Source organism: Chaetodon trifascialis, chromosome 6, assembly GCF_039877785.1.
Source record: "Chaetodon trifascialis isolate fChaTrf1 chromosome 6, fChaTrf1.hap1, whole genome shotgun sequence".
NCBI lineage: Eukaryota > Metazoa > Chordata > Actinopteri > Chaetodontiformes > Chaetodontidae > Chaetodon > Chaetodon trifascialis.
The window spans coordinates 16,286,095-16,312,500 of record NC_092061.1 but is presented as its reverse complement, the minus strand read 5'-3'; the positions used below and the strand labels follow the sequence as shown (position 1 = coordinate 16,312,500).

The 26,406-nt window shown below is 42.8% G+C and overlaps 1 protein-coding gene across 1 annotated transcript in view; it reads right to left on the bottom strand.

Moving 5' to 3' along the window:
* Nucleotides 1-26,406, bottom strand: part of LOC139333132 (transmembrane protein 132D) — a 247,995-nt gene that overhangs the window by 207,549 nt on the left and 14,040 nt on the right. The window lies entirely within an intron of this gene.

Below are 26,406 nucleotides of genomic sequence, written 5' to 3'. Positions count from 1 at the left end.
AGTAGATGGAGAGCTCTTTCTTATCATTGCCACAGATTGCAGTTCCTGCACAGTGCGTTAGTATCCTGTAGAACAATGAGCTTTTTATGATCCTTTCTCCGATATGCTGGCAATGCACCACAGGAGTGAAGCCAGTGCTGTGCAGATTCTTTACGTGATTTGCCCAGGGAAAAAGAAAAAGAGACAGAAAAAAGAATCCCTTGGAAGAAGGTGTAGACACAAAGGATGGAGGCTGTGGTGTCACATATTTGTGTGTTACAAAGACTTTCTGCTTGGCCAAGTGCTTTTAAAATCAATACACAGAGGTTTTTAGAGAAAACTTTTGCCTAGTGTTTAGCTTCGCTGTTCCATAACATAAATATAGATACAAAAGACATCCTTGTATCCCTGGTGGACCTTGTATACTTTTCTCTGGTGGTTTATGTTAACACTCCATAGAGCATCCTGAGCGCAGAGAGCGACTAGCTTTGTCCAAACTGCAACCACCATGGCTGCCGCGAACGTCAAAGTGCTTTAAAATGGCGTTTGAGGCCGACGACAATTCGGACTGGTGGACAGGTGTTGCAGCCTATCACATTCAGCTTCGATCACACCTTTTGCTTGCCCTGACTCAGCCCCATATGATCACCCACATTAGTACTCAGATACCAAAAAGTGGTAAAACTCCCTCCAAAGAAATGCCACAGATGTGTTTCCATTATTTGTCTATAGTCTTTTATATCATCTCAGCAGTGAAAATATGGGAACCTGAGCCAATGCCAGCACGTATTTGACAAAAGACAAGTAAACAAGTTTTTCAGGCAACATAAAATGACCAAGGTTCGATTAATACATCATCAATCATATTAAACATGATCTTAGTGAAGAACTGCAGTATTTCTCTACACAGTGTCACATAAGAGTGAAAGTGACCTTGCAGCCACCCTCTAAAAGTTTAAGGGACTCTCGTAAGTATTTTCTCAGGGGGAGAGAAACGGAAAGAAGGAAGAAATGGTTAAAAAAAAAAAAACACCAACAAAAACAAAATGAAAAGGGGTAAAAAAAGATGTCTCTCCACCTCTCTCCACACTGTGTGAGTGTGTGTGTGTGTGTGTGTGTGTGTGTGCGTGCGTGCGTGCGTGCGTGCGTGCGTGCGTGCGTGCGTGCATGCGTGTGTGTGTGTGTGTGTGTGTGTGTGTCACAATGTGGTGATTCGTCTTCCTTACAGGGACAAAACAAAAGTCCCCTTAACTTAAATCATTACATTTTAGTGTGAGGGCTTGAGTTAAGGTCAAAGTGAGGTTAGGTTAGAGTTAAAGTTAAGGTTAGGGTAAGTCTCCAGGAAGAGAATGCAAGTCTATGTGATGTTGTGCGCTTGTGTGTGCGTGTACTTTCTGAATAATAGTGCAAGGGTGGTCATGCGTGTCTTGAGCAAGTGATTGTATTGTTTGCGCATGTGTGATTATATCCATCTGTATCCAAGTGTGCGCTATCTATGCAGGCTCAACATTGGTGGGTGTGTGTGTATGCATGTGTGTTTGTTTGTGACAAAAGTGTGACATTGAAAGTGAGAGAAATAAAGTAAGACAGTGTGTGTGTGTGTGTGTGTGTGTGTGTGTGTGTGTGTGTGTGTGTGTGTGTGTGTGTGTGTGTGTGTGTGTGTGGCTGCTCTGGCCTCCCTTGGGCTGGGGGTACCAGATGTACTGAGCTTCATCATCACAGCTAAAAATACACATATGCACACATGCGCACACACACATACACAAACACATAAGAACACTCACACACACCACTGTAAACACAGAACACATTAACAACATGCCTCACTGATTAGCTCTGTCTCTTCATTTATCTCCCGCCGTCTGTATTTTCAAACTGTTTAATATGGCTGCGGCTGCTCTCATCTGGGTCTGTCTCGCCTTTTTTTCCCACCTATCTGATTCTGTCTCTCTCCCACTGTCTGTCTTCCAGTCTCTATCTCAGTTTTGAAGATAAGTTGTTCAGTGTTTGCATTCACATATCTGTCTCTCTCAGGACCTCATTCCCTTTTCACCCACTATCTCTCCCCAACATCTCGCTGAGTTTGTCAGTCAGTGTTCTCTGCAGCTTCCTACTCGCTGCTCATCACTTTTTCACCCTCATGTTTCCAAACAAGCAGGGCTTCAACAAATGATCATCTCCATTACCGATTAGCCTCTGAATCACTTTTCAAACGGCTTAATCGCTGTCAGAAAATAGTAAGGAATCAGAGTTTTCCAGAGACCAAGGTGACATTGTGGTTCAGTCAGATCGGTCATTTCAGCAGAGGTGCACAAAGTCATATCTAACAACACACACACACACACACACACACACACACACACACACACACACACACAAGGAATAGCACAGTTTAATATTGTAGTGTAAACCTGCCTATTACTGCCCACTAAGTCCTAATGATCTTGATCACATCCATTGATGACACATTACTGGCTTTTGTTTAGTTAGATATCTGGTACTCTCCTCATTCAGGGTGGTCTTTTCCTGGGATTATCCTCCCAGTTTTTCGTTGGCTCCCTCCCCTTCCACACCCCCCATACAATCAGCAGTGACACTAGCTGCGTTGGAAGAAACCGCAAAAAAGAGCCCTATTCAAACTGTGTACAATTCATTCAGCTGATAGCTTTAATGGAGCACTTCTCAAGCATGCATGCCAAGTCAACAACGCTGTTTTGGACAGGTGCCATCGCAATGTCAAGGGCTCAGCGCTGCCCAAGACAACAGTGATTAGTGGCTTGAAATCAAACAGTCCCATCTGTTTTTTTTCTGCACAATGGGCTCCAGTGCCTAAACGACCCCAGCTGAGCATCCATCACCTTATGTCAACCTTCACATTATTTCAAGCCGTCACAAGATTTAGAGAAAAACTAGGAGCAGGAGCGTCAACAGCAGCCCAGCATGCTGAGACACACACACACACACACACACACACACACACACACACACACACACACACACACACACACACACACACACACATACACACACACACACACACACACACAGGCTGTGCCTCCTCACTTTTTTTTGGTAACTGCTGTTCTTGCTCAAGAGGAAATTATGGATGAGAGGGAGAATAAAGAAAAGGGGAGTAAAGGCGAAAAAGAAGAGAGATGAAAGAAAAGCAGAGGACAGGGGGCGACGAGAAAAGAGGAAATGAGATTAAATGAAAAGAGGGACTGAAGGGAAGGACAGATGAAAGGAAATGAGAAAAGAGGAAAGGAAGACAGAAGGCAACAAAGGAGATGAGAAGAGAGAGAAGAAAGCAGCAGAGAAGAAAGGAGGAGACAAGAAGGCCGGCTTTGATAACACAGCAGGAGGCTCAGCAGGTAGAAACTACCTCCAGTGTTGTCTTAATCACCTTTTAATCTTTCTCTACCTCACCCCCCCACTTGTTAGCATGCTGAAACTTGGACAGAGAGAAAAGGGCATTAAGATAAGAAGAGGGAGGTTTTAGCAAAATTGGGGGAGAAAATGAGACGCAAAGATGCAAAGCGGAGACACATGAAGAGACCAAACCACAGAGGGGAGAACAGGGGGATGCCTCTGTATATGCCTCTGCGTTTTAGATAAGCAATTGCCTCACAGCCTGGCAGCTTATCATCTCTTTTTTTTTACTGTAAATGTGTGATCGTCTCCTGAACATGACCATTATATGGATGTTTGCAGCTTTGCAGTCACTCCAAAATCACATTTCAACATAGAAATGTGCAGAAGAAAAGACATTTTCTCTCGCTGCGTTTATGTGGCTCTGATTTTGTCTCCTTGTCAGTGACCTGACATTTGCCTGTTGTCAGGAATACAGTCATTTAAAAGGCTGGTTTTAAAGGAATAGTTCAACACTTATTTGAAGATCGATACCACTGTCATATATCAGTTAAATATGAAACTACGCGGGGCAGCACGGTGGCGCAGCAGGTAGTGCGTCGATCCCTGGGCGGGGCCTTTCTGTGCGAAGCTTGCATGTTCTTCCCGTGCACGCGTGGGTTCTCTCCAGGCACTCTGGCTTCCTCCCACAGACCAAAATTGCCCCTAGGGGCAATTGAATGATGAGTGTGAATGGTTGTTTGTCTTGTGTGTTGCCCTGTGATCGACTGGCGACTGGTCCAGGGTGTACCCCGCCTCTTCCCCGTTGACAGCTGGGAAAGGCTCCAGCCCCCCCGCAACCCCGAAAGGGATAGGCGGTATAGAAAATGGATGGATGGATGAAACTAAACATAGCAGATGCTGAGCCTCACACCAAGAAATAGTCCAGTACATAATCCCGCCCCCCCAAAAAACACAACTTGCCTACCTGATTCCCTCTCTTGCTAGTCTTCATACAAAGCTAAGCTAACCATCTCCAGGCTCCAGCCTCACACTTAGCATGAAAGTGCTATCAATCAATATTTCCCTGAAAGAAATCGAATCAGCGTCTTTCCCAAAATATGAAACGATTCCTTGAATGCGGACATCTATGTTTGATTGGCCTGATACTGTGTGCGTGCAGTCAGAGGGGGTTTTGCGTGTGTGTTTGTGTGTGTCTGCTGGTAAGGACATGCAGTCCTATGGGACACTGTGGAGCAGTACTGGAACTGAGTTGCTGTGTTGCAAATAATACCAACAAACTGTCACCTTCACGCAAACACAGCAGCATGTAGGTGTTGGAGGGAGCTGAAGAAGCTCAGGTGATGGCAAATCCTTAAAATCCATCGGTGTTTTGGATCTTGAGGCTGTGTGTGTGTGTGTGTGCATGTGCGTGTGAGTCCCTGTGTGTAAGCGTATTTGCACTGTTTATCAATACGCTGTTGCTGTGGTGACAGCTAATGAGGATCCAAGTAAATAAACAATTATATAAAATAAACGTAATTAAATACATGTATTATTGTTCAACAATGAGCACTTTTATCTCAATTTTGCAGAAAGTTTTCTAAAGACGCAGAGAATCCTCAGTAAACTTCTAAATCCGAAGCCTTAATCCAGCATTTATTAGCACAGCTGTGTACACTTGACAGTTTTAACGTCTTCCTCTTTTAAGGCGATTTAATATGCATGGTGTAACTCGGAGAAGAATTCGGGAAAGTTGAAAGTTTCAGCGATCTCACTGAAGTCTCGTTGGTGTTGCTTGTATTTATGATCAGTACAGCGCAAACCTTGATCACCCTAACTGACATACTTGTATCAGTAATCGTGAGGATGTGTTTTTCAGTGTTAAAAACATTTTTTTTCCTTTACAGTTTGTATGGTAGTTCACATCCAGGGCACTGTTTCAGAACTATGCAGTTGCAGTGACCTGCAACCCCTCCCGAGTTAACCAACACCACCGCACCAGGCTGACAGAGAACAGGTCAGATTTAGTTTTATGTGCAGTAAGTATAAGCTCAATGATACAGTAAAAACACAGAATACAGAAACTTGCTTCAAAGTTTCTGATTTTGTTTTTGATGCACCGGGGTTTGTTTTTGTTCTGTGCTGGTGCTGAGAGATAACATGACTTTGAATATCTAGGAATAATCTTGATATGTGTGAATATTAGACATAATCTCCCTCTAAGCTTCTTTGCAGTGTCATGTCATCTTACAGTCATTCACACACAGATCTTCAGCAGTAAGCCAAGAAGTGATACAACACCGAGGCAAGGGGGGTTTGAGGAGCACGTTCTTTTCAGCAACATGGGTTACTACCAGCTGGTTACTCGCATTCATGTCCTTCATCTGTGTCCTTCTTGACCACCGAGTGGCTCCTGTGGCTTTAAGCACCAGACTCATGTTTATGTCTTTATCATCCTGCTCGGTCCAAAATTCAAACCAGCAACCAGCTTATGTGTCAAATTCCAAGAATATCACCCTCACAGCCACTGCACTCACTCCCTCATCACTCACACGTCTTATAGAAATAAAACCCAGCAAATCGAAGTCTGTTCCCCAGACGCTTTTTTAGAAAGTGGAGGATGTAACATATTTCAAGTGTATTTCGCCTACACAAAACTGCCAGACTTCTCCACATGCACTTAACATTTGCTTTCAGAGCTGTAACAAATCCTGATAATCTCCCTTATTTATTCCCCTCTATTCTTCCTTAATATTGTTCAACCTGCTGTCATATAGTGCATGCTAAAGCATGAAGTGCTGCAATAAATGATTCTGCGGTGACAAATGGATGAGTTTGTAGCGTTTGCTTGTGTTCTCATGGGTAAAATGACCAAAAAAGTCAGCCATAAAAAAGAAACTCTGTCATTCATCCTGCAGCTACTTATTTCAGTGAATGGGAGGATGGATCATTTCTCAGCTGAACGCTCCAAATTTCCATTTCTATGTCATAATGGGCTGAAATGACCTGTTGAATTTCAAAAGCTCCTCAAATTTTGGCCAACAAATGCATCCTTCTTTAGTCTGAATTTGAAAAACATGGCCGATGTGTCCTGTGCAACACACAGTATTCCATAAGACATTGAATTTGTCTGCTGTTTATCCTCACCAACCTATCCACATGAGAAATAATGGAGGTTACACATGGGCGTATTTACTACCAGCCTGGCCCACGGTTTGACAGTTATCCATCATGTGTTGGGTGAAAGATTGCAAATCATACTCCAAACTTGAGCATCGTGAAAAAACATCCCTGTTGTTATTTTGCGGTACTGGTGACTGTTTGAGGGCCAGAACGCAATACAGTTACACCTATGAACAATGGAGAAAAACAACAAAAATCATTTTCAAAACCGACCAGCGCCTGAGATGCTTCACAAGTGAATAAAGGATACAAACAACAACACAATTACTGTAGTAAAACTAGCGTTCAGTATGATGTGGGGCTATCTGTGGATCAGTTATTTACAACACTGATGAGCGCAAACAACCAGGGGGCAGCTTGATAATATCTGTGGGAGAACCAAATAAAAATTTGAGGGGGATATTTTTCCACCAGATACCGTTGTCCCTGCTCAGACTGCATATGCAGCACATGCCAGGTTGGAAGCGACTGTGTGAGTCAGAGGGGATGATTCATTGACAAAGTGACAGCCTCGGGAGCATGTTAAGTTAGAAACCAGCAGACTGTTGGACGTCGCCTGTATGTGTGCCACTGCAATAATGCGACTGGGCATGTGGATATGTGTGTATGTATCATAGATTGCAAAATGTTTCTGTCTGTTTCAGCAGGAGAGTGTGTGTCCCACAAAGCAGTTTTGTGCATGATTGTGTGTGTGCGTCGGTGTGTCTATGCGCGTGTCTGTGTGAGTAAATCTGTCTCCTGGTCCTCCCCTACAGCCCGTGGAGAGGATGAAAAAGATTTAATACCTCTGCCAAGGTGATGCCCTACAGTGCTGCCTGTCTTACACACACGCACACACACACACACACACACACACACACTCAGGGGATTAGTTAACCTCCTCCGGTGGCAAAGTACAACAGTCCACCGGCATGTCCAGCAGCTCTCCTGGACTCTAGCAAAACTGCACACACATACGCACACGTGGTGATACACACATAGCAGACAGTCATTTTCAGTCCATGTTCTCAACACTCACTCCCCATCTATCTACTCTCTCAACCTCAGGGCATTCCTTCTATAACTGACTTCAACACGTTTTCTCTTCCTTCCCCTCGGTCTCCCTTCACTTTGCTCCTCTTCTCCGGCTTCTTGTTCGCCTTCTGTTGTCATCTTCTTGCGCCGCTTCCCTGGGCAGATTCCCACTTTTTCAACGCACATGTCTCTTTTTTTGTCCACATATTAAACATTTACTCTGAATCCTCAGCATGGTGATAGAGAGATAAAGAGAACAGGTTGCCAGGTAAATCCCTCAACAGCTGTGAGAATCTGAACACGGTGCGCAATGAGAGTATTCTCCAATTGTGTCTCCATTATTGTATCAAAGTGTTATATACTTACTCTTACTCTTAAAGCTGCTCCAGAGTGTCTGCTGCCCAAAATGGCAGCAAAGCAGAACTACTTTTATGTTCACATGACACCTAACTTTTAATTTAAGTAAATAGGAAGCGCTCTTCTCAGTCGGAGCCTCATTACGTGGTGTTTTGTAGCAGCTTTAAATGGACTATTTTTATATCAAAACATCCAATAAAAAATTTTAAAAAGCATTGTGTCTTTTCAGAAATGTCCCAGTCTTACTGCATAATCTATACACTTCACCATTAAAAGTGGCAATTGAAACTGTGAAGTCACAAAATATCATCTTTGTTATTTGGATGAACTGACCCTTTAAAAATGTTTGAGGCTTTTTCCATATCAATTTAAAAAAACACACAGCGGGCGACATTGCACAGTGACGTCACCTTCACCTGTAACCTCAGTGATAAAGACAGACAGGTAGCATCATTAGTTAGCTGCTCCAAGCAGGTACCCAGACAGGCCTGTGGAGCTCTCCACTGTCTGGACTTTGAAGTGACTCTTCCATAAACCTCTCTGTCTCTCTCCTCCTCCCTGCCAGGGGATGAGCAACTCTGCTGTCAGAAAATCCCTTAATCTTGACCCACGGTGGAGCGATGACCCACAGACACAAACTGGCTATCTCTGTAACTGCGAACTTATGCATGTGTTCAGGAGCGTGGGCGTGAGTGAGATACCCATTTTATGCAGGAAACCGAATTTGGCTTTGGACGCAGGCAAAGTGTGAGACTGAAATGCTGAAATGCAACGGTGTCGCTTCCCTCCGCGCAGCTTTGAACGCCATTCCACCAGTGAGGCGATATTCAATACGTACACACAGAGAAGACACACATGCACAAAACAGTCTGAAAATACAAAACGTGAAAAAACACACCAACACGGCCCAAATACACAGGCAGACCTGAATGTATGAAGGCACGCATGCAAAGCAACAGGCCCAAGACAGAGCAGAGGAGAAATAAGGGAACAAATCAGTGAAACGGAGGAAGGGTGGGAGGAGGAGAGAGTGAAAGAAAGGGTTAGAAACAGCCTTTTCCTTCTGTGGGCTGCCAGGATGCCAACACAGATTAACGCACTCTCTCTCCTTCTGCTCCTTTTCTTTCCTCTCCTCCTGTTTTAATCTTTGTCTCTACTTCGGTCTCTGCTTCTCATCTCTCTCTCCTTTACAACTGACCCACCCCCTCGTTTGCTCCTCTCCTGCACCTTTCATTTCTCTCCTATTCCTCCATTTTTATTCTCCCTCTTCACTTCTTCCTTCTTCTTTCTCTCCCTTCGTTAATGATCCCCTCTTCTTTTTACCCGCTCCTCTCTTTCTCTCTCGTCCTCACTGACTCTACCTCCCCATCACTTATTCCATTTCTCCCATGTTTTCCCTTTTCTTCCCTTGTTTCCTTTTTCAGATTTTCTCTTCCTGCCCGTTAACAACGTCCTCCACTCTTTCCTTCCTTTCCTTTCTCATTCTCATCTTGTCTCCCATCTTCTTCATCATGCTCGCTCATTTTCTTTCCTCCACTTCTGCCCTCTCTGCCCTTCTCTTCGCTCCATCCTCTCTCTCTCTTTTCACCTCGTCCTTTTGCTGCCGCCTCATCTTTTTCTCTGTGCAGAAAAAATGAACCTCTACTGAAATTTTACTCATAAGTAACTCATTTACATACATATAGTGCATTTCTATATAACTCAGTCACCTCAGACACCAGCGTGCTGATAACAGCGAAGAAACCTGCCAAATCACATAACCTACTTTGCCATATATGTGTGTGTGTGTGTATGTGTGTGTGTGAGTGTGTGTTTGTATGTCAGTGTCTCTGTGTGTACTGGGTGAATGATAAATTAGGCTGACTCGGGCCTGCCATCTTTTAACCACAATTAGAAAGCTTTTCTGACAGACTGTCAGACTCAAGGCTAAGAAACACACACACACACACACACACACACACACACACACACACGTATAGAGGCACCCAGCAGCTCATAGACAGACATGGGAAACTGACGTATGAGCAGACACTGTTTTCAAACCATCACACACACACACACACACACACACACACACACACACACACACACACACACACACACACACACACACACACACAGTGATGCATGGCCATCATTACCCACGCCCCTCCCCAGACAGCTGTTCCCTCAGCAGTACGCCGTGATGGTACTCCACCATGCACACACATACACACACACAAACTCTCACCATCCCTCTGAGAGCACAGGCACAACATGTTAATCACTAGAGAGGTCAAAAGCACAAACACACACACACACACACACACACACACACACACACACTCATACACACATATAGTACATACAAAATAACACCCAGAAAAAAAAGGAAAAACAGGTGGAGAATCAGTAATAGCCATTAAAAAAATAGCTTGCTATCCTGCAGCCATCTTTGTCTACGACTGCAACACTTCACCTTGTGTTACCTCCATGAATCTGATCTTAACTTGCAAATGCAATGAAGTGCAAATGGTGCGACATGCAAATGAACTGATGGCACATGATCGACCAGCAAGCAGCCAGGGCGAGAGTCACAGGCATTGATTCATATCCAGCTTGAATTCTCTCCATGAAGGGGAATCATTCTGTTTACAAAGAGGAGAGGGGTTCATCAAAAGGCACTGTTTCAAATGTGTAAATGTCAAAAAGAGATTCATTTAGCTTCCTCATTTCATGTGTGTTAGAGTGAATTATTGCTGAAATTCTAACTTTTTAAAAACATTTTCTGCCCACACCCATCAGGCGTGGGTAATTCAAGCGTTAGTGCACTGTTGTTTGTCTTCCAGCTGATCCTCAGGGAATAAAATCCTCATATCAGCTGAACTCAAACCTTAAAGTAAAACTAAATGTTACAAGCACACATATAAAAGTATTATGTAATACTATTTCTACTGGCACCAGTCTTTCTATGCACAAAAACAAAATTCAAGCTTAAAAAAAAAGAAAAGAAAAAAAAGAAGTGTTTTCTTATCTGGTCATAAATTTCAACCACTAAGTGCACTTTTATTTTTCCACATTAACTTGGAGGGAGAGTGAAAAAGAGAGGTTGAGTACAAAGTGATACTGCCAAACTGGAACAATCAGAGAAGCTGCTCTGCCAAGTAAACGACAGAAGGGTAGAAAGAAAAAGTACTTGTCCTCGCTTTCACCCTGGCTAATATCACTCGCATGATTCTTGAGTGTATCTTTAGACTTTTTTCTCTCGCATAATCTGATTCTCCTTTCCTCGTATTCCTTCTTCCCTTTTTGCTCTCTCCTCTCTTCATCCTCTTCCTCATCTCCACCCTCTGAGTCGCTTCCCTCTGCACTTTCAGATACTTTGGGCACAAACACTGAATTTCGACAAAAGCACCGAAACACATGTTTATTGTTTTGGAGCATTATCACTCATGTGACTAAAGGATGCGATTTTGCTCATCTGCAACAGTCCACACCAAAGACAAACTAAATAATATGGTTTAAAGAGTTCCCTGCAATTTCAACAGTATGTAAGCTTTTGACCTCAGTCCAGTGTGGAGGCAAGGCACGCTGAAGAATGCAGAAGTACCTCTTAAGAAAGCCACAAAGTGCTTCTGAATGAGAAAAACAGAAACATAGCAAGAAAAGTGAAAGCTGAAAGCCTGTTGACTCATCAGCTGCTGTTGTTGCTGCAGCTGTAACGATTAATAAGCATAAGTGGAGCCGGGATAAAAACATTGGGGGTGGGTTGATCGTAATTGATCCTTTGCATTCAAATCTAAATTCACTGCATTACAGCCACAGCACAACGACACTGAAGGAAATTCCATAATTATTTAATATTTCTGAATAACAATGCCATAAAGTTCATTAAAACAGGCCATAAAGTAAATGAAAAACTCTTAATGACTCGATTTGCAGCTGTTAAATCCATTTAAATTTGATGCAGCCCAATTTCCCCTTAAAATGAATCTGGTTTTATCTTTCTGGGGGCTTCTGGATGTCGTGAATGAACATTGCTGATCTAAATCACTGTGTTTGAATATGAAACGTTGTATTTGCTTTCATTAAATGCGCCTACACTCTTATAACAGACTCTCCTGCACAGCTCAGGTGAATCATTTATCACATTCTGCACCAAAGTGTGTCACGACCGCTGTCCAAGGTGCTGATCCTGGGACCACTAGGGATGCAGGAGCTGTCCGTGGTGCTCACCGCTGCTCACACTGATGGGCAGGATCCCTGCTGGTGCAGTGTGATGGCCAACAGAAATCTCCAGTTCATTTTCCTCTCACTGTTACCATCTGTTCCTGTGGCTGAGACTCAACACCACCTTGTTAATTAGTGTAACCTCAGTCAAGTGTGCCTCTCGTCATTTCAGAGAGGTTTTTTCTTACCAATATTTTTTGGCTTACAGTCTGGCCAAATTAAGTTGGGTCACATTTGTCTTGTTGTTAGTTTTTTTTTCACTCTGCTGTATTCTGCAAACTGTTTATTCGACAATAGAGGCTGAAATTTACCTTCTCTTTTCTTCCTCTGGGTTCTCTCCTGCATCTTACGGGTGTTTTTTGTTTGTTGCAGTACTTAGGACGGTCCCAGGTAAACCCTGCTATAACTACATCATGCACACTTTTCAGAAGAGAGTAGCGTTTTACGAGCAGAATACACTGAAATGTATTTTTCACACCAATATTGCCAACAAAATGCATTTTACTTTAATCTAATTCACACAGGACGTGAGGGCCTTTCTGTTATTTTGCATTCCTGAAAGACAGTTCCCTGAGAGTGCTGGGTCTGCCCACCTCTGGGGCTGCTGGGATATGCAGCATGTTAAAGCCCAGGATGAAACCATATCAACAACCATAATAAAAGCAAAGGCAACACAAAGAAATGTAGGCACAGCGAGCACAGAGTTTGTGTGTGAACGGGAGATCAATCTGTTAAAACGTGAAGTTTTGCTCCTCCTTTTTTGCTTTCTCGTCTTTGAACCCTTTACTGTTCCACCTCTTTCCCATTCTCTGTCTCTTCCCTTCATCCTCCCCCTTTTTTCTCCTCTTTCTACCTGCACTCTGTCCACTCCTATCACCTATTTCTCTCTCCATGTCTCACTGTCTTCTCTCTCCCACTCTCAGATCATGATGCTGTCTGTACAGATGGCAGCTTTATCTCTCTCTCTCCTTGTGGATACAAAGGCGTTTTAATCCTCAAACAATGCCAACAAATATAGGAACCTCTGATCGATAAAGTGTGATCTTTGCTGTTCACCTCTCCTCCTCTCTCATCTCCTGCTTTCCTCTGTCTTTGACACTTCTTTATTCAAGCCAATCTTTTCTTTTCACTTAAAATCCAAATATTGTGTCCTCTTCTTCCCTTCTTTTTCCTTCCTGCCCGCCTCCCTTCTGCCTCTCCTCTTCTTTTCCTCTCTCTATGCATCATTATCGATTTTAAACTGTTTTCAACTGGAGCCTGACAAAATTTGGAAGATGCCACTATTTGTACATTTTTAAAGCTTAAACATTTGTATACCAAACCTCATGAGGAAACAGTGTTTAAACCAGGAATTTAGCTCTCTGCAGTAAGGAAAAGCCTCTAGCAGCAGCATCACGCACACTAAAGCCCAATCAAAATGTTGCAATGTAAGTGTAACCCACTCTCTCTGTGTGCCCCTCTCTTGCAGGTATCTACACATCCTGAGTCTCTGCTATACACAGTTTCTGGTCTCTGCATTGTTGTTTTTGCTTGTCTAGCTTTGGTTTCTTATGCAGAGAAGAAAACACTGGGCATGGGGTTCTGATTTGGAGTTGAGACCGATAGCACATTATTGTCTTGGCAAAACAAATCTTGGACTCTGCTCTGCTCTACGCCACAGTGGACACTTGGCTGAGTCACATTTTGGAGAAGTTTTATTTACAGACAGTGCACAATAACATGACACTAGTGGTAATATTTCCCATCTTTCTTTGAAATAAAATGTTATTTAATTAAAAAACAGCACTCTTGCCTTGGTGAAAGTCAATAAAAGACAGACTAAAGAAGGATAAACGACCTTTCACTGGACAGATACGAATATTTATGACATATAAGTAATTATGAATAGAGGCTCACCATACGATGTGGGGCAAAGAACAGCTAATGAATAACCAGGTATGTCAGCATCAATTAGGCTCATGACATGTAAGAGCATCAGTACTGTAATAATGTAAAATCTATACACTGTATTCTAACCAAATTCACAGGCAGGCGCATAATTAAATGTGAATGTAAAAGCATATAAAGCAAGCATCTACTGCTCAAACCTACATCAGCATATAACATCAACAGATGGGGTAGATCCATACTTTTAGCTCTGATATTTCAATGCTATTGCCAGGAAAGATCATGAATGTGAGAAGCTTCTGCAAAACCTCATAAAACATTCAGTGATCATGTTATTTTCATTCTTGCTTTCGACAGTATCTGCACATGCCAATGATGGTGTGGTTAGGTTTGGATAAAGATCATGGCTGTGGCCAATAAAATATGGTCACTGTATGGATAAGGATAAGGGGCCAGAACTGTTAGTCTATTGGTAGAATAGCATCAGAAATGTCTCCGACAGCTGTCTGACATCAGCTCAGGGGAGTCTGTGTCCAACCATTTCTCTAACTTTCCAAAACCGACAACCTGACATTGGCGCCCACTTCACGCCATGATTAGCCGGCTGTGTGGAGATGAGAAAGGAGCCAGGGTTTGAAGTTTTCTCTCCAGCTATCGTTTTTCATTCTTTCACAACACTTTTCATGTTAGCTAATGACTGCAACACTATGAAGGTCTTCCAGGAGAGACTGTCTGAAAATGTGCACCTTTATGCCCAGGTTTAAACGAGACTCCCACCGCTCTACGGCAGCCGGCAGTGTGGCCATTTGGAGCGACTATAAACACCTTTGATTTCCAACGTGGTCAGACTGCAGGTCAACAGAACTGGTTCTGACTGAGTCTACCCCAGCCCCTAGTCACCAATTAAAACATTAATTAAGTTTTGGAGTGATTGCAGTTACTGTTAATAAAGCGGAAAACCTTAACAGCAGGTCTGTGAGAAGAGGAAAACACCAGCCTGCAGTCAAGCATGCCACAGGCCCATCCACCATCCCAACTCAGGATATAAAAGACACACGACTTCTTGCACTGGTTCTGAGGGTTGGCTTTGGACTGTAATTCGTGGGGTGCCCAACCTCCCAACAGAGGTTATGCCCATGAGACACATGCACAGAGCTGGTGCAGACAGCTGCAGAGATTAAAATGAGAGTGTATCTGTTGCGAGATGGAAAAGCAAATCAGATAAAGGTTGTCCACAAAATCCCTATCAAAACTGGTCATAAGGTAAGCTGATGCTGTCATAGACACCAAGTTATATTGAGGCTATAGTAGCAATGGCGTTATTATTACAAACCAAAATATAGCCATGATCTGTAATGCTACTTGTGTGGTTATTTTGGTGAAAGTGATGCAAAAGTAGTGTAAACTGTAACGCATTACTCCACAAAGAGAAATATTCTAAAGTAACGTATTACTTCAACTGACAGTAACTTTTAATATGCATTCTGGTTCCATCAAGAGATCAGTTTAAGTAAAAGGTTAGCTTAAATAATAAATCGCTCAAACTATACTATACTGATTTGATACACGTGTGTCTGAAAAAACACATATCAAACTGCAGCTGTATTTCCAAAGTGTAGGAAAGTAGCGTGATCCTAAAAATCCTTAAATTCCCAATTCAAATTCCCAGCTGTAAGAATCCAGTCAGGAGCAGTTCTGCAGAACTGTCAACCACAGTTTCAAGTTTGCTATTTACATAAAAGAATATTTCAATTTATTAGTATTAAATTACACTGAAATGTGAACGTGAGAAGAAGAATGACTGGGAAACACTTTTTACCTCCCTGAACAATTAACAGTGATGAATCCTTTAGCAGAGCAATTAACCCCCCAGTTGCTCCAGTGGAGCTGCTCCGTGTTGAATGGTGGTCATACTGGGCAGCTCCCAGGTATGAACATGCGCAATTGGATAAATGTGTGGCATTACTGAAACCGCTCATTCAACCATTGTAGGATAAATAAAGCATGAGTTAGAGCCGGGTTCAAAACACTCATTTATTAGCCGTTAACTTGTGTTTAACTTGTGTCAACTTGGAATAAATAATGAAGTGTAATAAATTTTACATTTGGAGTCCATTAGGCAGCCGTCTGGGGGAAACCCACACATCACATGATTGTTTTTCTTCTTTACTCACTCTCATGTCAAAGTAAACAATAAAACGCCCATGAAACAGATGAAACACAAAAGACAACAAAAACACAGACAAACATTGTCTCACTCTATCTTCATCTGACTCAGAGTCTCTCTCTCTCTCTCTCTCTCTCTCTCTCTCTCTCACACACACACACACACACACACACACACATACACACACACACACAGGGAAAAAAAATCAGCGCTGGGGAGTGATGGATGAGGAGAGGAGTTGTGTGGGTGTGGCTGAAATGGAACTAATGACAGAAAGACAAGCGAGTGAGAAAACAAGAAAGCAAGTGGGAGATGAGAGAGAGCAACAGAGATGTGGAGATATGGACAAATAAAGACAAGGAGAGGCAGAGATGAATGGAAACAGGCAGACGGAGGAGAATAGATGACAGCAATACATAAGAACTGGATGCAGCCTCTGATGGTTGTTCCATAAGTGCAGCCTGAAGCCAATTTCCATAACTACAGCTGAGTTATTGGAGCTATTCTGCTGTATACCTGCAACATTTGGGGTGTTTATGATTTGTCATCTGTATCATTTAGAAATACTGCAACTGTTGCTTGTAGTCCAGTGAACTTAATGTATTACTACAAGAGGCAGTCGTGGCTTAAGTGTCCTGGCCCACGGGGGCAGCATGGCAATAAATCCCTTGATTTTAGGCAACGGACTAAATTACAAATGATATCACTGAACTTCTATTTCATATGGCACCTTGCATACAAGAACTGCAGCTCAAACTGATTTACAAGCAAGAAATTAGATGCACCAAGTGCCTCACATAAAAAAGACAGAGTGAACATCAAAGCAGGGCAAGAAAATTAACATAAAAGAAGACAGAGAATAAGACCCACAGGATAATAATAATAAAAATATGTCATTTCTATCCATTTTGTAAACTCTAAGTACTTTGGTGCTAGGTTCTCATTCTGAATTGCAATCGTGGCGCCATAACTGACTTCTCATGAAAAACTCTACTGACGGGCTGAGACGTTGCTTTTCTAACGGCACATTCCGTAAACAAAATGATTGTTTTAGGTATGATATGATACCTGAAAACCTCTTCAGTGCAATGTGTGTGTGTTGGCAGTAGAGGTTTGGGGTTGTTCCAAAAGTTTCCAAGCTAACCTGAAGACGACTGTTATGAAATGAATCAATTTCTATCCACACACACACACACACACACACACACACACACACACACACACACACAGCTTCATACAGTACACACATCCAGTCTGTGATTCGGGCTTTAATTACCTCTCACAGGAACATCGGACGGCAAACAGCTCTTAAACATCCAGCTGGGAGAGAGAGAAAGAGAGACAGAGGACGGGATGGAGAGATATAAACAGGAGCAAGAAAGAAAGACTGAAAGAAAGAGTGAAGCTGTACTGATGGACGGAGGTGAAAACAGGTGAAAACCAGATCAATAAGATGATGGAAAAAAGGAGAAATGGAGAGAAAAGTCGCAGGGAGAGAAAGCCAAAGGTTGGTATGAGGGATGGTACGTAAGTGAGAAGGAATAAAAGTTCAAACTGAAAGGGAACAAAATAAAGAACCTTGTATGTAGGGCAGGAGACAGAGGGGGGAAGAGGGGAGGTGCATGTGGTGGGATCCTCCTCTCCTCCAGCGATGAGCAGAGAATGAACAGATGTCCAACAGAGGAGAGAGGGGGAAGAAGTATCACGACGCAGAAAAGGGAGGCAGAGAAGTGAAGCGAGAGAGGCTGAACGAGCAAAGAAGAGGCATACGCTGAGATTTGATAGTTTTCTTTTAATCGCTGGCAACAACTTGTATTCTCAGAGGCTTCAGCAACTGTTTGCATTTAATTCTTGACTTTAAACATAAGGAAAGCAGCGAGAAAGAGTGAGGAGGCTGTAGGAGTGAGATCAGAGCATAGCGCCACAGGCTCTGCTGGTTTCCTGCTGAGCACTACTTATAGGCTAATCCCTCACTAGTCTATCTATATGTATGTCAGATTTCCAGTTATTAGCAGGATGAAAGGGTGAGCAGGAGGACCTTTCTGTAAAGTGGAGGGCCTCGGTTCAAACTCACCTGCCTGGCTGAGAGCTCAAACTGAATCCTTAGCAGCTGTTACTACAGCTGATCCTGACCTCCGAGAGGAAAAAAAAAAGAGAAACATTTTCCTTATGGAGATCAGGAAAGTGTGACACAATTGTAATTAGAGCCATTTCTGTCATTTAACACCAGGGAGATCCAGATGGTGAAGCACTTCACCGTGGCAGGTATTCTTTTTAAGACAGTTAACACTTAAATAGCTCAGTTTTACTAAACCTGTGGTCTCTGCTTATCCTCGGAGACTAGGTGTTCCCATGTGGCAGGGAAGGGGTTAAAGGTTAGACTTCAAAATAAAAGAAAAGAAGTTTAACCTGTTTTTGAGACAATAGACAAGAAAAAAAAAACAAAGCATTGATGCTCAATGTGGATGTCACAAAAATGCAGTTAGAGCTCTTGCGTTACACAAGTAATTACAGTGTATTTTTTCCATTTTAAAATGACTTATCTGTTGAAAATAAGTTGGCCAAACTGTTATCTGACCCAAACCAAAAATCTGTTTTGCTATATTAACTTATAATAGTTCTATTCACTTACAAATAATAAACTAATTTTTGTCTGATTAAATACTGAAATGTGTCTTCATTTGATCCGAGACAGGAACGCCGAACAGAGCAACACTGACAAGCAGAACGGCAGAGAGGTATACAAAGAGAGAGAGAGAGACACAGTGGTGTCGCTGAAGGTACAGATGGAAAAGAAACGCGAGTGCGGATGGAGAGGAGAGAGGTAGAACAGTAGAGTGATAGAGAGGTGGAGGTGGGAGTCCTTATCAGAAAAAAGCAGGCGCCTTTATCTCCCTGCCCTCCAGACACACACATGCGCGCAAGGACGGAAGACCACTGACTGCCCACACGACACACGCATGCACACATAAGACGCACATCCACACTTACCAACACACCCAAAGGTACAAACACAAGCAAAGCACAGAAACACAATCTCCGCTCAACAGACAAAACATCCACACTCACGCACGCACATATAACGGTGACTCCATCCAACGGCGTCTGTGTGTCACAGAAACCTCATGCTGCCTAAGATCATACACACACATGCACACGCCTACAGGTGAGCGACAGGCGCCATTTACACACAGACAGCGATGCCCGCCTCCCCTCCAGCTGCCATGGCAATGAATACCATTAGCATCCAATAAAATGTCAGGGGGGCATGCCCAAGTAACTCATCACATACACACACACACACACACACACACACACACACACACACAAACACACACACACACACACACACACACACACAGTCAGAAATGTCAGAGGCCCATGCCCAGTAATGTATCTGATGGAGAGAGAAGGCAAATGTCAGCTGTTCCTCAAAATGGCAGCCAGCAGCTGCTGTGGCTAAAAGGCTGTGACTGTGGACTGATACTGCCAGACACACAGACAGCATATTTGTTAGAGCTGATGTATGCGTAGCATCACTTATTCACATCAATACATCGGCAACATATTAAAAGTGGCGCAAAAATAACAAAATGCTCTGAGGTTGGTGGCCTCTATGCTGCAGAAAATCACCTTTATTGCCTCACAGCACCAATTATTTGCATGTGCTCAGCTAAGATGACTTTTGATGACTTTCAGCATATGAGCCCTTATCATTAGAGCCCCAGTGAAAATGAATCCACATAGGCATGCAAGAGAGGTGGGCTTGAGATCGACTGTTTTTCACTCTTGAAGGTTTTATGATTAACAAATCACAGGTAAACAATATCAATTGTCTTCGTAAGGAGTTTGCCCCACTGCTCCTTGCCATACATTATACAAGTGTCTGGAGCCCAGCAGAAGGAGTGGAACACCACCTTTCCAAAAGATATTCACTCATCATTCGCAGCTTGATGGTTGTGGAGAACAGTGTCCAAGGTCATGTTCAGACTGACAAGAGCACTGCATGAAAAACCCTGGTCCCTCATGTATACTTTATCAAATAGGGTGCAAACAAAGAGGGTTCTGGCAAAAGAGAGAAAAAAGCTCTTCCTGCCTTAAGGTTGAACTTGGCTCAACTTTTCATGCAACGTGAGGCGACGTTGGCTAATCAAAGAGGTGCTGGTTGTGCATGTTTGAGCATTGCCCCAGCCAACAGTAAATAATTATACCTGACAAGCCCAAGTTTCTTTATCCCAGAAACATTAGAATCACTCCAATGAAAAGCAAGCTCACATCACCTGAACTGTTCCATTCCATTCTATCATAAACCGCTTGTGGTTAAGTGTCTAATGAGCCTTAAAAGTCTAAATTAGGGTTGTTCAATAAGGTTACAAAAGATCAGACATATCACAATTGGAATATGATTCATGATTTTGGACACCAGGGCATCTGCAGCACTACAGCACCTCATCATAATCTTTTGTCACACATTTTACATTTATCAAAAAACTGCAGCTCCTGCGATTAGGGTATTGCGTACGGCCATAATGGGATTTCAATAATATTCTGATTAATTGTTCAGCCCTGCTATAAATTACTGGCCTCATTAGATACGCAGCCCCTTGCATTTTTATCCCACTTTCAGTCAGAACTACCCATTTACACGAAAATCAAATATCTCCCTGTGGTATTTAAATTGGTTTAGATCCAGTGATGCAAAGGCCATGGCATGCTGTCAAACCATTTAGTGATCCTTTGTGCCCTGTACGGAAGCACTGGCATTTGTCAGGCGTCTTCATGCCTTTATTAAGCTTTTATTTAATTTGTGCTTTGGTATAGTGTTTGCAATCTGTCTATAAATCCATCACCTTTGATTTGACAGTGAGTAAAAGACATACATAGACAAAAGCCTATCATCATTAGGTGCTCTCCCGGTTATCATTTTATAAACTGACTGACGAATTGGTGAAAAAAATATCTTCCTAATAGCGATGCAAACTGCTGCAGAATACTGAATGCAGTCTTTGTGAGGATGGAATGGTTCACCTTTTCCTATTTCAGTTTCTTCCCCAGCCCTCTCCACCTCTCAGATTTGTACATGATAATGATGACCATCCAGTTACCAGACTATTCCTTGTGACATCAAACAGCTAAAATGTGAGAGAGGTTTTCAATTATTCTCGCGGACAGGGTTTAGACGCAGCAGGCATGCCGTAAAAATTGGAAGTCCGACAATTGCTTCGACTGTGATCAGTCACAGTCACTTTTTGAAAACTGCATTTACGCACAATTTGAAAATAAATGATGTTGTTGATGGAGCTGGAATCCAAAGAGGAGCTTCATTATAAATGAACTCCTCATGAGTCCCCAAAAACTCCACAGCCATCTGTCAGCGGAGGGGGGAAAACTTTTCTCTTTTCTCTCATTCATCAGCCGGACGAACGGATGGATAGAGGGATGGAAGTGTGTGATCCCTGGCCAAGCCTTCCTCCATCCGCCCTCCAACCCCCTACGCAGAAATCTCAGCAGCAGCCACTGGCAACACTTGCCCAAGGTCACAGGGACAAAGTCAGGGGTAGAGGAGAGGGAGAGAAAGCCAGGGTGTGTTGGTGTGTGTGCATGTGCTGCAAAGAGAGAGTGTGTGCATGTGTGTGCAGTGGGAGGTGTGTTCACGGGAGTGTGTTTGTGTTTCGGCATAAGGGGTTTAAGATAAGGTATAAAGGTGCGTGTGTTCCCGTGACTCTTTGTGTGTGTGCACGTACAAAGCACAGGGGGACATGTAATAACTTCTGCTACTCCTGTAGCTCAGGGTGCGTGTGTTTGTGTGAGTTTGTGTGCGTGTGGGTGCGTGTGAGTCTGTGTGTGTGCGCGGAATAAAGATGGCTGCTGACTGTGCCACAACTCAGCAGGCTGGGCAACATGACGATAAATAATCGTCTCTGAACCACTGCACTAATGAGCCAAACACACACACACACACACGCACACACACACACACACACACACACACACACACACACACAGAAACTCACTCTCTCAACACACATACATTCACACCTACTGGGCTATCTTACACACTATGGTCCTTAAAAGTGCCTTATTCTTTGACCTACAACAATGGATAGACTGATTACACAGAAACACAGCCGATCAGTATCACATGGCACACACAGACACACACCGACACAGACACTCAACTCACTCAGTCGTCTGAAACTTTGCTGAACACGAGCAGAAGACACCGCTCATAGAATAGTACATACAGTATCTGTATCCGCAGCAGACCACTGGGTGTCTGTTGGCTGTAGCGAGTGATCCATCAGGAACCCCGCTGCCACACAGAGGTCAAACCCATCAACCCCGGAGACCGTTGCCAGGACGATACACACTTCAGCCAAGAACCAATCACAACAAGTCTCTCATGCTTCACAGCACACCATAGGTCATCCCCGCACAGGACAGGGTGGAGTCTGGACTCCTGTTCACTTTTATGGAAAAAGTGAACATTTCAGTGGAACGTCATAAACGACTGTGCTGCAGAGTATCAAGCAGCTCTGACATGAGGCCTGACAAAGCCCAGAAACTGGAGTGTCACCTCCGATTCTAAGAAGACAAATACAATCCCAAATGTAGCGAGAGGCAACTTTCCAAGTTTTAGAGCCTCACCACTGGTGGGGCAAAGAATTCATATCAGTCGGAAATCGACAGTCTTGCAGGGTGGTGCACGACCTATTGGTCAATGTCAACAAAACCAGGCAGCTGATCACTGATTTCATAAAAAAGGAGGTAAAGACACAGACGGCCATCTACAGCAATGGAGCTGAGGTGGAACGGGTGAACAGTTTCAGGCTCCACAGGCATCACAAAGAACTTGCCATGGTCATTACATCGCCTACCTGGTAAAGAAAGCTCAGAAATTACTTTCTTCCGGAAACTTCAGAAGGCAAAATTCCCATGTCAATTGCCGTGAACACAGCCTTTTCACCCTGCTGCTGTCGGACAAGCGATACACAAGCATCCACAGCCGTTCCACCAGACTTCAAAGCAGCTTCTTTTCTCAGGTGATGAGACTCCTCCACACTCCACCATGAAAAAAATCTTTCTCTTGTGTAGCATAAAAGGACTACACCATCCAAATAAATGAACCTTGAAGAAGTCATCATGAGCCCAAAATTTGAATGTGTCCAATACTATATATGACAAATGGCTGCAAAAATAATGACAGCTGTGCTTTGTGTTTCGGGCTAATTACCAAGTGTTAGCATGCTAGCATGCTAAACTACGATTGTGAACGTGACAACCATTATGCCTGATAAACATCAGCATGTTAGCACTGGTATTGTAAACATGTTAAGATGTTGATGTTAGCAGTTAGCTTAAAACATCACTGCCTAAGTGCAGCCTCACAGAGCTGCTAGCATGGCTGTGGACTCTTAGTCTTGTTTTGATATAATAAATATATAAAAAAGTCTGACACTGGATGGGAATATACATAGATAGATAAAATGAAACTGTGTTAAACTGGTTGAGTGTTCGCTGCCAAATACTCTTCCTCACTTAACTAATCAGCATTTCCACAAAGAACAGGGTTAAAAAATGGACTCCCAATGTAAAATATGTGCTCCCTTGGGAATCTGAATTGACGTTTTTTCTCTTCTCCTAACTTCTGTCCTCTTTCCAGCTCCCTCTTTCCTCTTTCATCCCTTCATCCGCTGCTTTTCTAGATGGCTGCTCCCAACACATCCTACATTGCATGACAAACTTGTTCAACTCTTTGTTGCTGAGCAGTTCCCATTACCTTCATCTCCTCTCACCCTTTCTCCTTCGCCTCTCCTCTCCCTCCTCTTTTCCTCCTCACTGCCTTTGGGTAAACATTTGTCAGTGTAACGCGAGTGTGTCTCAGGTAAAGATATGCAGATTAACTCTAACTCGTTTGCATAACGAGCTCTTATTTGCCAGTCTAATTACGGTGGCATGCCGGGGCCGTCCCAGAGCTGCCCTCAGGGTTCATTAGTGGGGTTCGTTAAGAGGTTTGTTAACAGACAGCTAATCGTTTCCTCCCTCTTTAACAAATAGTGGAGCCTGAAAGTCCTGAAAAGACTCCCACTAAGCACACAGCGGTGTTGGTTTGAAGAAGACACACATTAACAGACACACATGCGTGCACTGACTTGGTGAGCAAACACAATGATACACAGGCACAAATACACAGCGTCCTTCCCCACACGTTATTCTCTCACACACACTTCAGGTTTTCATCACTTTTGGGGACATTACATAGACTAACATTCATTTCCTGGAGACTTACCCAAACCATAACCACAATCACTTCTTGTCTAACCTTAACCCTTACCTTAACCTTAACCTAATTCTAACTTTACCTTAACCTCAACCTTAATCCAAGTCTTCATCCTAAAATTTAATGATTTACATTATGGGGACCTGCATTTTTGTCCCCACAAGTAAGGTGAGTCCCCACAATGTTCCTGTGTAAACAGATTTATGTCCCCACACTGAGTAACATATAGGCACATACACATACACACACACGCACAGTACTCAAAACACAAAAGAGCTGGACAGAAGACATTTCCTTTACAGACTACAAGTTTGGTCAAGAAAAAAAAAACACGTACACACACATCATGAAGAAGGAGCAGAATGATGAGAAGGCCCTCATAGCTGAAGATGTCAGTCAATGTATCGAATGAACTCCTAACACACAAAACACACACACATACTGTAAGAGCTCAGTCAGGCTGTTGTGTTCACTGTATTTCTAAATGAAGAAGTCAGACCTAAAACTTGGACTGTAATTGTAATTGTAATCCTCTAGAGGACATAAATTTTCAATTCAGAATTACAAGGTGTTTTACTTCTGAATACACATCACAAACAGAAACTTCAACTCATGAAAAGCTGTATTGAAGTCTATCAATAAAAGAACTGAATCTGAAAAGTGATATTTTACTCTGTTTATAGTTATGACTGCCTATATTTGCAACATCATTTAGCGAGGCTTTAAAAAAGGAAACTCAACAGTTTAACAGTATCTGTTATAATTACTTCACCTGACCTTTAATGAAAATGATACTGTTCACACATGACTAGAGACACACTCTCAGCAGCATCACTGCATGTCTGCCGCTCATTTGTTATGTTACACATAATATAATTAGAAACTTGGTATTTATTTATTTTGCACACAGCCTGAAGATAACTCAAGAGCGTTTCAGGAGGAGTGATTAGCACGCTGCAGCAGTCCAGAGCAGCGGTTCAAGACGATTTTTATGGGGAGGCACAAGGTTACTCTAGAGAAGAGAAGCTGAGGGAAGGTTTGCCTGTTCAAGGCCTCCAATTTTTTTAATCTTACATTAGAATACAAGCAAAAAATGTGAGCATTAATTACAAAAATCAATTGTTGGTTACTTTTAGCTTAATGGAGCAATTCAAAACTATAACAGATAAAATAATGTTGCAATGTGCTGTCTCAATACAGCCAGTCAGTTGCAGTTATTTCATTTTATGCCTGATACTGCAGCCCCCCCCCGCCTATATACAACTAATATGTACACACACACACACACACACACACACACACACACACACACACACACACACACATATACCCCTTTTATGACTCATGAACTTTGTCATACACTCTTGTAGAAAGCACCATTAAACTCAGCTGAGTTCCATCTTCATTGCTGTGATTTAGCTCGCTCCCTATAATTTAGCCCTGCACCCTTTCATAATTCATGAACCGCTTGTCCGAGACTCTTGTGTCAGGCATCATTTGATTCAGCAGAGTTCCTTTTTCATCGCTTGTGTTTCGGCACTCAAAGCAATGGTTAAGGTTAGAGAAAATCGTGGTTCTTGTTAAATACTGAATATGTCAAACAAGAACATATAAATGTAAATTCTTGGAGAAATGGCTGGATTTTGAATTTGTCCCATTGAGTTAGTCAGTGTAAGCTGTTGCAGTCAAGTGAAAATAATTGCCAAAGTTTGCCAGAATCATTGTGTGATATCACATGTGACAGCTGGTCGTACATACAAGCAATGTGGCATTCCCCATAAGCCAATCTGTTTGATGATAAAAACATCAATCTCCAAAGTTTAGTTGAAATCTGATCATTGGTGTCTGAGATATCACACATAACAGATGGAGGAACAAACAAACAAAGGGGATGACCATGGAAGACGGCAGAAAACTGAAAGACGGGGAGGGAAAGGAAAAAGGCACCCGGGTGAAATGTTTATTGAATACACTTGAG